Raw genomic sequence first — 10,705 nt, 5'->3', positions numbered from 1 at the left:
CTCCGCTCCAATGCCACAGGGCGATGCATCACACGCCAACCGAATTGGTAGTGCTGGGTTGAAATGAGCCAACACCTCTTTTGATGTGACCAATTCTTTGCTCTTCTGGAAAGCTCGTTTACATTCGTCATTCCACTTCCATGGTACCCCCGTTTGCAGTAGGGTGTTCAGTGGGTGTAGTACGGTAGACAAATTTGGCAAGAACTTATGGTAGTAGTTCACCAGCCCGAGGAACGACCTCAGTTGTGACACATTTTCCGGTGCTAGAGCCTTGACTACTGCGTCAATCTTTTCAGGGGACTTATGTAACCCCTCTTCATCAATAACATGGCCACAATACGAGACCTGCTTCTGGAAAAACTCGCATTTGTGACGATTAGCTCGGAGCCCATATTCCTTCAATCTAGTGAGCACCTGCTCCAGGTTGGTGAGGTGATCACTGTAATTTTCTCCCTAGACCAGGATGTCATCCAAATAACACTGGTTCCTGGAATCCCTTGCAGGACTTGATCCATTGCCCTTTGCCAAATAGCCGGAGCTGATGCTACCCCGAACACCAGCCAGTTGTATTGGTAGAGACCTTTATGAGTGTTGATCGTGAGGTACTGTTTCGAGGCTTCTTCTACCTCCATTTGCAGGTACGCCTGGGCCAGATCAATCTTAGTGAAGCGTTTCCCTCCACATAGCGAGGCGAAAATATTTTCAATCCGCAGCAGCGGATATTGTACCATGTGAAGGACTGGGTTCACTGTCACCTTAAAGTCCCCACAGATGCGAAACTTCTTTGGTTCCCCAGGCATATTACTCAATGACCTCGTCATTACAGGAACGATGGATGTAGCCCATTCGCTCCAGTCCACTTTGGACAGTACTCCTGAACGTTCAAAACCTCCCAGCTCTGCTTCGATGGCTGGGCGGATCGCATAAGTCACCGGTCTGGCCTTAAAAAACTTTGGGCTTGCATTTTCCTCTATTTTGATCGTCGCGATTATGCCTTTTAGTGTTCCGAGTTCCTCCTGGAACACTTCTTGTGCGTCAGCTAGCATTTTTGACAGTCGTCCAGGTGTGACGTCGTCATCCTTTTTGGCATCTACAGTCAGTGCTTGTATGGAATGCCAATCTAGCTGTATCTTTTGGGTCCATTCACGTCCTAGTAGTGGTGGTCCTCCCTCTGGCAATACATATAAGTCCATTTTTGGTGTTTCCTTGCCGTTATATATAACGTTCACCCTTTTTTTTCCTTTGGGGTAGACTTTTTGCCCTGTGTACGTCTTCAAGACGATCTCTGTATCTCTCAAGGTTATATGTGAGAATAGCCGCTTGTAGTCCCTTTGGTTTATGACTGTTAGGGCTGATCCTGTGTCCAATTCCATTTTCACTTGGACTCCGGCTATCTTGAGCGTGACCCAGATAGTTTGGTGATCCTCCGTTTTGATCACCTTATGTAGTTTCAGACAACCCAGCTCCTTGCTTCCGGAGTCTGTATCCATTTTCTGTTCGTCTGAAGTACTCTCCGTCACCTTATGTACCTTCTTATACTTCTCCAATGGAGATTTCTTGCTGCTGGTTTTCTTTTCCGACCTGCAGACTCTTGCTATGTGTCCTACTTTCCACACTGTCTGCAAACTTGGTCCTTGAAACAGCAATCCTTATGGTCGTGTGTTGTTCTGCCGCAGCGATAGCACATCACTGTTCCGTATGACATTTCATTTGTGCCATATTCTTGTGGTCTCCATTGTATCTCTGCCGCACCCCATGCTGCTGCTTCGTGTGATACTGCCATGCTAAATGCCTTGTCCAGTGTAAGATCCTTTGCTGATAGAAGCCGTTTCTGGGTTCCTTCACCTTGAAGCCCACACACAAACTTGTCCCTCAAAGTATCTGCTAGTCCCGTTCCAAACTGGCAGTGTTTTGATAGCTTGCGCAGTTCCATTAAATACTCAGCATCACATTCATCTTTATGCTGGTTCCTTTTGTGAAACTTAAATCTTTCTGCTATCAGCAGCGGTGTGGGGTTTAAGTGGTCCTGTAGGATTGACACTATGTTTTCAAAATTCTTTTCCTCTGTTTTCTCTGGGGTTACTAGGTTTCGCAGTAAGCCATACGTTTTTGCACCCATTGAATTCAACAATACCAGCGCTTTCGTGTCATCTGGCACTTCATTCGCCTTGCAGTATACTTCAATGTGTGCGACATATGTCGTCCAATCTTCGACTTCATTGTCGAACGCTTTGATACTGCAACTCTTCAGCATTTTTGGGTGTGGTTAGACTGGCTCAAAATGGCATCTCCCGCGCTCTCCCTTCTTCTGCGCTGCGGCTTAAAATGGCGTCTCCCATGCTCTCCCTCCTTAATGGCGTCTCCCGCGCTCTCCCTTCTTCTCCGCTGCGGCTCGGCAATTGAAAACCAGCTGCGCTCTGCACGTTTTCCTGCGTGCCTCTCTCTCTCATTGCCGCTGCTTGGCCCTTGAACAATGGTTGTGCTCTGTGCGCTCTACCCTCTCTCTTCAACCATCGACGCCACTCTGTCCAGAACACCAGCTGCGCCCTGTATGCTCTACCCTCTCTCTTCTCCCGTCGACGCTGCCCAGCCTTTTCTGTGCCGTCGGTCGGCTCTAGCCGCCGCTGTCCGGGAAGGGTCTGCACCGTACCTGTTGCCAGCCCATTTAGCTGGACCACCGTGACTGGAGAACCAAGCCCAGCTCTCAACAGCCTCTCCTGCGATGCTCAAATCTCTGCTGGATGGTCGACGCCCGTGCTTCTGTACTCGGCCTTCTTCTTTCACTGTTCTCCAGGAGCGAATCCCTGGGAGGTGATGCAGAGTTACAGGTAGGTTTGAATCGTCTCGTTGCCGCTGTTAGATCCGTGTATCTTGATTTTGCGTTTCCTTCAATAATGAGACAAGAGACTGCAGGGAACAATCAACAGGTGTTTACTGGATGAGAGTTACTCTAAAACTAACTCTACAGATCCCTAATCAGGGTTTATATACAGGTGTGGTCACTGCTGGTACTACAGTATACAGGACCTGTAAAAAGCAGTTCTCCCCTTAAAGGTACATACACTAAACCCCACCCCCCCCACTGTAACACTCTAATATATTCCAAACATTTTGGTGTTACTCCCCACACCACTCAGTGTAATACTGATATACCTCGCTCCACTCACAGTAAAACTTTCTGATATACTCCACACCCTACACTGTAACATTTTGAAATACCACCTACTCCTCACTGTAAAGACCAGATATACCCTACACCACTCATTTTAAAACTTTGGAGTGCACCACACTGTTCACTTTAACACACCGAAATACTCCAGACCCCTCACTGTAACAATCTGATGTATCACACAACCCTTACTGTAACAGACTGTGCTATGCTCCACACCCCTCCCTGTAACATAATCTGACATACTCCACACGCTACGCTGTAACACTCCGATATACAAAGCACCCCTCAATTTAAAACTGTGATATACCCCACACCGCTCACTGTAACACACTCTGATATACCCCACACCGCTCACTGTAACACACTCTGATATACCCCACACCGCTCACTGTAACACACTCTGATATTCCCCACACCCATGCTGTAGCAAACTGAAATATCCCACAATCCTCACTGTAAAACTCTGATATACCCGACACCTCACCATAACACACTCTGATATTCTCCACACCCCACACTGTAACACGCTGAAATGCTCCACACTCCTCATTGTAACTCTCTGATATACCCCACACCCCTCACTGTAACACTCTGATATACTCCACACCCCTCACTGTAACACTCTGATATAGCCCACACCCCTCACTGTAACACTCTGATATACCCCACACCCCTCACTGTAACACTCTGATATACTCCAGACCCCTCACTGTAACACTCTGATATACCCCACACCCCTCACTGTAACACTCTGATATACTCCACACCCCTCACTGTAACACTCTGATATACCCCACACCCCTCACTGTAACACACTTTGATATACTCCACACCCCTCACTGTAACACTCTGATATTGTCAGGGTTGGGGAGCCACGGGGCCGTATAAATACGAGGCCGTGCTCTCCAGGCAAAGGTAGGATCTGGACCCAAGTGCAGAAACCAGACAAGAGACAAATATACAATACTTTGTTTGAACTTTACTAAATTCACACATAACCAGATTAACACAAGGGACACAGCAATATACATAAGAACTAGAGACAAGAGAACTAGAGACAAGTTACAAGACAGCTAGTCAAGATAGGAACTCAGGACAGCTTCCATGAGGAAGCCCACTTGTCTATACTGAGCTTGCAACAAGCTACCACAAGGGGCAACCGGCTTGCCGAGGCACAACTCCAGACAAGCTACCCCGAGGGTAATCGGCTTATCAATGCAAGGCTCAAGACAAGATCCCAACGGCTCCCACATAGCAACACGCTAGTCCAAACAGCACCTTACCAAGACAAGCAGCTCAACAGAACAAGACTTAAATACATCTTAAATCCAGAAACAAGAACACAGACTTAGATACATAACTCGAGAGAACTAGAACACAAACTTAGATACATAACTCAAGAGAACTAGAACACAGACTTAGATACATAGCTCAAGAGAACTAGAACACAGACTTAGATACATAGCTCAAGAGAACTATGGCAGCCAGCTTGTGAAGGCAAGCTGCCATAGAGGAAAGGCTAGTCACACAGAGAACCTAGTCAAGGCAAGGAACATTGTCAAGACTAACTCCCTGGTTCACCCTAGTGAGGACTGCGCACTGAGTGAAACAACAACAGAACTTATATACCAAGAAAACCAGGTGCCACCCATAAACAGCTAACAGGCTGATTAAAAACTAACAGGGTTAGGAACAATTAACACCAGAGAACGAGAAACAATTAACAAAGGAACAAAACAAGTGAAGGTGCCATCTAGAGGTTACAAAAAGGAACTGACTGGCACCCTCACAGGACCCCCTCCCCAAGGAACGGCTCCTGACGTTCCAAACACAGGGCTCGAGAGACGCACAGGACATGAAAGACACTGGGCGCTAAGACACTGGGCGCTAAGACACTGGGCGCTAAGACACTGGGCGCTAAGACACTGGGCGCTAAGACACTGGGCGCTAAGACACTGGGCGCTAAGACACTGGGCGCTCATTTAAATGAACATAGGGCAAAATACTTAAATTCTCTAAACTTCTGAATTAGTGGTATAGATACCCAAGTGGGGGGAAAGACTGAAAAGGCTTAAGCTAGATCAATCCAAAGTCACACGTGTAAAACAGAGGCAACCACACACCCTCCAGGGCATTTAGAACCAAGTCAAAAAACTGAAAGAGTCTGTTTTAGTACACATGGCAAATCTTCTTAGCTTCTCAAGCAATGATATCTCCCATTCCAACTTTTCACGAACTGCAGATGTTCAGAAATCACGAGACGAAATCATCCTCTTCATCCACTAGCGGCATGGACATATCATGGCAATCATATGACCAAAATCTTTATAAACAACGAAGTCATCATTCTCCAGAGTTAGCACGCTCAATGAATTATATTCCGAAGGGATGCAAGAAAGGCAAAAACTCGAGAATTTAACTTGTCCAAGAGAGCTTGAGAATTCAATTGTCCAGGAGAACTCGAGAATGTCTTATCCAGCAAAGCTCAAGTTTCATTCGTCCAGGAGAATAACAAAACACAACAGAGTCTTCTTCCTAGGGAACTCGAGAATTAAACACAAAAACACAGGGGGGAGTCATTTGCCCCAGAGAGCCTGAAAACTTAATTGGCCCAGGAAGCTTGAGAATTTACTTGGGATTTAACGCAGAAGGCCCAGGAAGAGCTTGAAAGTTTAACACAGTAATGGTCCAGTAGCCCTGAAAGTTCACTTGAATTTAACATAGGAGACCTGAAAGTTCTCAAAAATTCTAACACAGTAAAGACTCAGGAAGCTTGAAAATTTACTTGGGATTTAACACAAAAGGCCCAGGAAGCTTGAGAATTTACTTGGAGGTCTAACAGTAGAGGCCCAAGAGACTTGAAAATTTACTTGGGGTTTAACACAGTAGAGGCCCAGGAAGCTTGAGAGCTTTACCTGGGGGTCTAACAGTAGAGGCCCAAGAAACTTGAGAGGTCGACTTGAAAATATAACAAAGGCCCAGAAAACTTGAAAGTTTGCTCGAAATTCTAACACAATGAAGGTCCAAGAGACTTGAGAGTTCACCTGGGGGGTCTAACACAATAGAGGCCCAGGAGACTTGAGAGTTCACCTGGGAGTCTAAATACAGTAACAGCCCAGGAGACTCAAATTTTACTTGAAAATTTAACACTATGAAGGCCCAGGAGACTCGAAAGTTCACACAAAAATTTAAACACAGGAGACTTGAAATTTTAACACAGTGGAGTCTTACTCCTAGGAGACTCAAAACTTGCCCAGGAAAACTAGAAAATTTAACTCGAGAATTTATATCGCCTAAGAGAACTTGAAATTTTAACTCGAGAGTTTCAAACCTTAGCCGGTTGGTTTCCGCTGGGTCCATGTATGGCTCAGTCCTACTGTCAGGGTTGGGGAGCCACGGGGCCGTATAAATACGAGGCCGTGCTCTCCAGGCAAAGGTAGGATCTGGACCCAAGTGCAGAAACCAGACAAGAGACAAATATACAATACTTTGTTTGAACTTTACTAAATTCACACATAACCAGATTAACACAAGGGACACAGCAATATACATAAGAACTAGAGACAAGAGAACTAGAGACAAGTTACAAGACAGCTAGTCAAGATAGGAACTCAGGACAGCTTCCATGAGGAAGCCCACTTGTCTATACTGAGCTTGCAACAAGCTACCACAAGGGGCAACCGGCTTGCCGAGGCACAACTCCAGACAAGCTACCCCGAGGGTAATCGGCTTATCAATGCAAGGCTCAAGACAAGATCCCAACGGCTCCCACATAGCAACACGCTAGTCCAAACAGCACCTTACCAAGACAAGCAGCTCAACAGAACAAGACTTAAATACATCTTAAATCCAGAAACAAGAACACAGACTTAGATACATAACTCGAGAGAACTAGAACACAAACTTAGATACATAACTCAAGAGAACTAGAACACAGACTTAGATACATAGCTCAAGAGAACTAGAACACAGACTTAGATACATAGCTCAAGAGAACTATGGCAGCCAGCTTGTGAAGGCAAGCTGCCATAGAGGAAAGGCTAGTCACACAGAGAACCTAGTCAAGGCAAGGAACATTGTCAAGACTAACTCCCTGGTTCACCCTAGTGAGGACTGCGCACTGAGTGAAACAACAACAGAACTTATATACCAAGAAAACCAGGTGCCACCCATAAACAGCTAACAGGCTGATTAAAAACTAACAGGGTTAGGAACAATTAACACCAGAGAACGAGAAACAATTAACAAAGGAACAAAACAAGTGAAGGTGCCATCTAGAGGTTACAAAAAGGAACTGACTGGCACCCTCACAGGACCCCCTCCCCAAGGAACGGCTCCTGACGTTCCAAACACAGGGCTCGAGAGACGCACAGGACATGAAAGACACTGGGCGCTAAGACACTGGGCGCTAAGACACTGGGCGCTAAGACACTGGGCGCTAAGACACTGGGCGCTAAGACACTGGGCGCTAAGACACTGGGCGCTAAGACACTGGGCGCTCATTTAAATGAACATAGGGCAAAATACTTAAATTCTCTAAACTTCTGAATTAGTGGTATAGATACCCAAGTGGGGGGAAAGACTGAAAAGGCTTAAGCTAGATCAATCCAAAGTCACACGTGTAAAACAGAGGCAACCACACACCCTCCAGGGCATTTAGAACCAAGTCAAAAAACTGAAAGAGTCTGTTTTAGTACACATGGCAAATCTTCTTAGCTTCTCAAGCAATGATATCTCCCATTCCAACTTTTCACGAACTGCAGATGTTCAGAAATCACGAGACGAAATCATCCTCTTCATCCACTAGCGGCATGGACATATCATGGCAATCATATGACCAAAATCTTTATAAACAACGAAGTCATCATTCTCCAGAGTTAGCACGCTCAATGAATTATATTCCGAAGGGATGCAAGAAAGGCAAAAACTCGAGAATTTAACTTGTCCAAGAGAGCTTGAGAATTCAATTGTCCAGGAGAACTCGAGAATGTCTTATCCAGCAAAGCTCAAGTTTCATTCGTCCAGGAGAATAACAAAACACAACAGAGTCTTCTTCCTAGGGAACTCGAGAATTAAACACAAAAACACAGGGGGGAGTCATTTGCCCCAGAGAGCCTGAAAACTTAATTGGCCCAGGAAGCTTGAGAATTTACTTGGGATTTAACGCAGAAGGCCCAGGAAGAGCTTGAAAGTTTAACACAGTAATGGTCCAGTAGCCCTGAAAGTTCACTTGAATTTAACATAGGAGACCTGAAAGTTCTCAAAAATTCTAACACAGTAAAGACTCAGGAAGCTTGAAAATTTACTTGGGATTTAACACAAAAGGCCCAGGAAGCTTGAGAATTTACTTGGAGGTCTAACAGTAGAGGCCCAAGAGACTTGAAAATTTACTTGGGGTTTAACACAGTAGAGGCCCAGGAAGCTTGAGAGCTTTACCTGGGGGTCTAACAGTAGAGGCCCAAGAAACTTGAGAGGTCGACTTGAAAATATAACAAAGGCCCAGAAAACTTGAAAGTTTGCTCGAAATTCTAACACAATGAAGGTCCAAGAGACTTGAGAGTTCACCTGGGGGGTCTAACACAATAGAGGCCCAGGAGACTTGAGAGTTCACCTGGGAGTCTAAATACAGTAACAGCCCAGGAGACTCAAATTTTACTTGAAAATTTAACACTATGAAGGCCCAGGAGACTCGAAAGTTCACACAAAAATTTAAACACAGGAGACTTGAAATTTTAACACAGTGGAGTCTTACTCCTAGGAGACTCAAAACTTGCCCAGGAAAACTAGAAAATTTAACTCGAGAATTTATATCGCCTAAGAGAACTTGAAATTTTAACTCGAGAGTTTCAAACCTTAGCCGGTTGGTTTCCGCTGGGTCCATGTATGGCTCAGTCCTACTGTCAGGGTTGGGGAGCCACGGGGCCGTATAAATACGAGGCCGTGCTCTCCAGGCAAAGGTAGGATCTGGACCCAAGTGCAGAAACCAGACAAGAGACAAATATACAATACTTTGTTTGAACTTTACTAAATTCACACATAACCAGATTAACACAAGGGACACAGCAATATACATAAGAACTAGAGACAAGAGAACTAGAGACAAGTTACAAGACAGCTAGTCAAGATAGGAACTCAGGACAGCTTCCATGAGGAAGCCCACTTGTCTATACTGAGCTTGCAACAAGCTACCACAAGGGGCAACCGGCTTGCCGAGGCACAACTCCAGACAAGCTACCCCGAGGGTAATCGGCTTATCAATGCAAGGCTCAAGACAAGATCCCAACGGCTCCCACATAGCAACACGCTAGTCCAAACAGCACCTTACCAAGACAAGCAGCTCAACAGAACAAGACTTAAATACATCTTAAATCCAGAAACAAGAACACAGACTTAGATACATAACTCGAGAGAACTAGAACACAAACTTAGATACATAACTCAAGAGAACTAGAACACAGACTTAGATACATAGCTCAAGAGAACTAGAACACAGACTTAGATACATAGCTCAAGAGAACTATGGCAGCCAGCTTGTGAAGGCAAGCTGCCATAGAGGAAAGGCTAGTCACACAGAGAACCTAGTCAAGGCAAGGAACATTGTCAAGACTAACTCCCTGGTTCACCCTAGTGAGGACTGCGCACTGAGTGAAACAACAACAGAACTTATATACCAAGAAAACCAGGTGCCACCCATAAACAGCTAACAGGCTGATTAAAAACTAACAGGGTTAGGAACAATTAACACCAGAGAACGAGAAACAATTAACAAAGGAACAAAACAAGTGAAGGTGCCATCTAGAGGTTACAAAAAGGAACTGACTGGCACCCTCACAGATATAGCCCACACCCCTCACTGTAACACTCTGATATACCCCACACCCCTCACTGTAACACTCTGATATGGCCCACACCCCTCACTGTAACACTCTGATATACCCCACACCCCTCACTGTAACACTCTGATATACCCCACACCACTCACTGTAACACTGTGATATACCACACATCCTTCACTGTAAAACACTGAAATACCCAACACCCCTCACTGTAACACTCTGATATACTCCACACCCCTCACTGTAACACTCTGATATTCCCCACACCCCTCACTGTAACACTCTGATATACACCACACCCCTCACTGTAACACTCTGATATAGCCCACACCCCTCAATTTAATAGATTGATATACCCCACACCACTCACTGTAACACTGTGATATACCACACATCCTTCACTGTAAAACACTGAAATACCCAACACCCTGCATTGTAACACTCTGATATACTACACACCCCTCACAGCAACTCTCTGATATACCCTACACCCATCACAGTAACACTCCGATATGCCCACACCCATCACTGTAACACTCTGATATAAACCTCATCACTCACTGTAACACTTTGATATGCCCCACACCCCTCACTGTAATACTCTGATATACCCCAGACCCCTCACTGTAAAACTCTGATATATGCCACACCCCTCCTGTGAACTCTGATTTAATCTACACCACTCTCTGTAACAATA

The 10,705-nt window shown here is 45.3% G+C and overlaps 1 long non-coding RNA gene across 1 annotated transcript; it reads right to left on the bottom strand.

Moving 5' to 3' along the window:
- Window positions 1-4,131: 4,131 nt before the first annotated feature.
- Window positions 4,132-9,993, bottom strand: LOC147092027 (uncharacterized). Its single transcript, XR_015075023.1, has 2 exons — window positions 6,355-9,993; window positions 4,132-6,262 (listed from the first exon to the last, which is right to left on the bottom strand). It is a non-coding gene; the product is annotated as an uncharacterized LOC147092027 (long non-coding RNA).
- Between the last annotated feature and the right edge of the window lie 712 nt (window positions 9,994-10,705).

The sequence above is a fragment of the Somniosus microcephalus genome, unplaced genomic scaffold (assembly GCF_052327205.1).
Source record: "Somniosus microcephalus isolate GS21.2 unplaced genomic scaffold, FLI_Smic_1.0 unresolved_chr2, whole genome shotgun sequence".
In the NCBI taxonomy this organism is placed as follows: Eukaryota; Metazoa; Chordata; class Chondrichthyes; order Squaliformes; family Somniosidae; genus Somniosus; species Somniosus microcephalus.
This window is presented reverse-complemented; position numbering and strand designations above follow the sequence as displayed.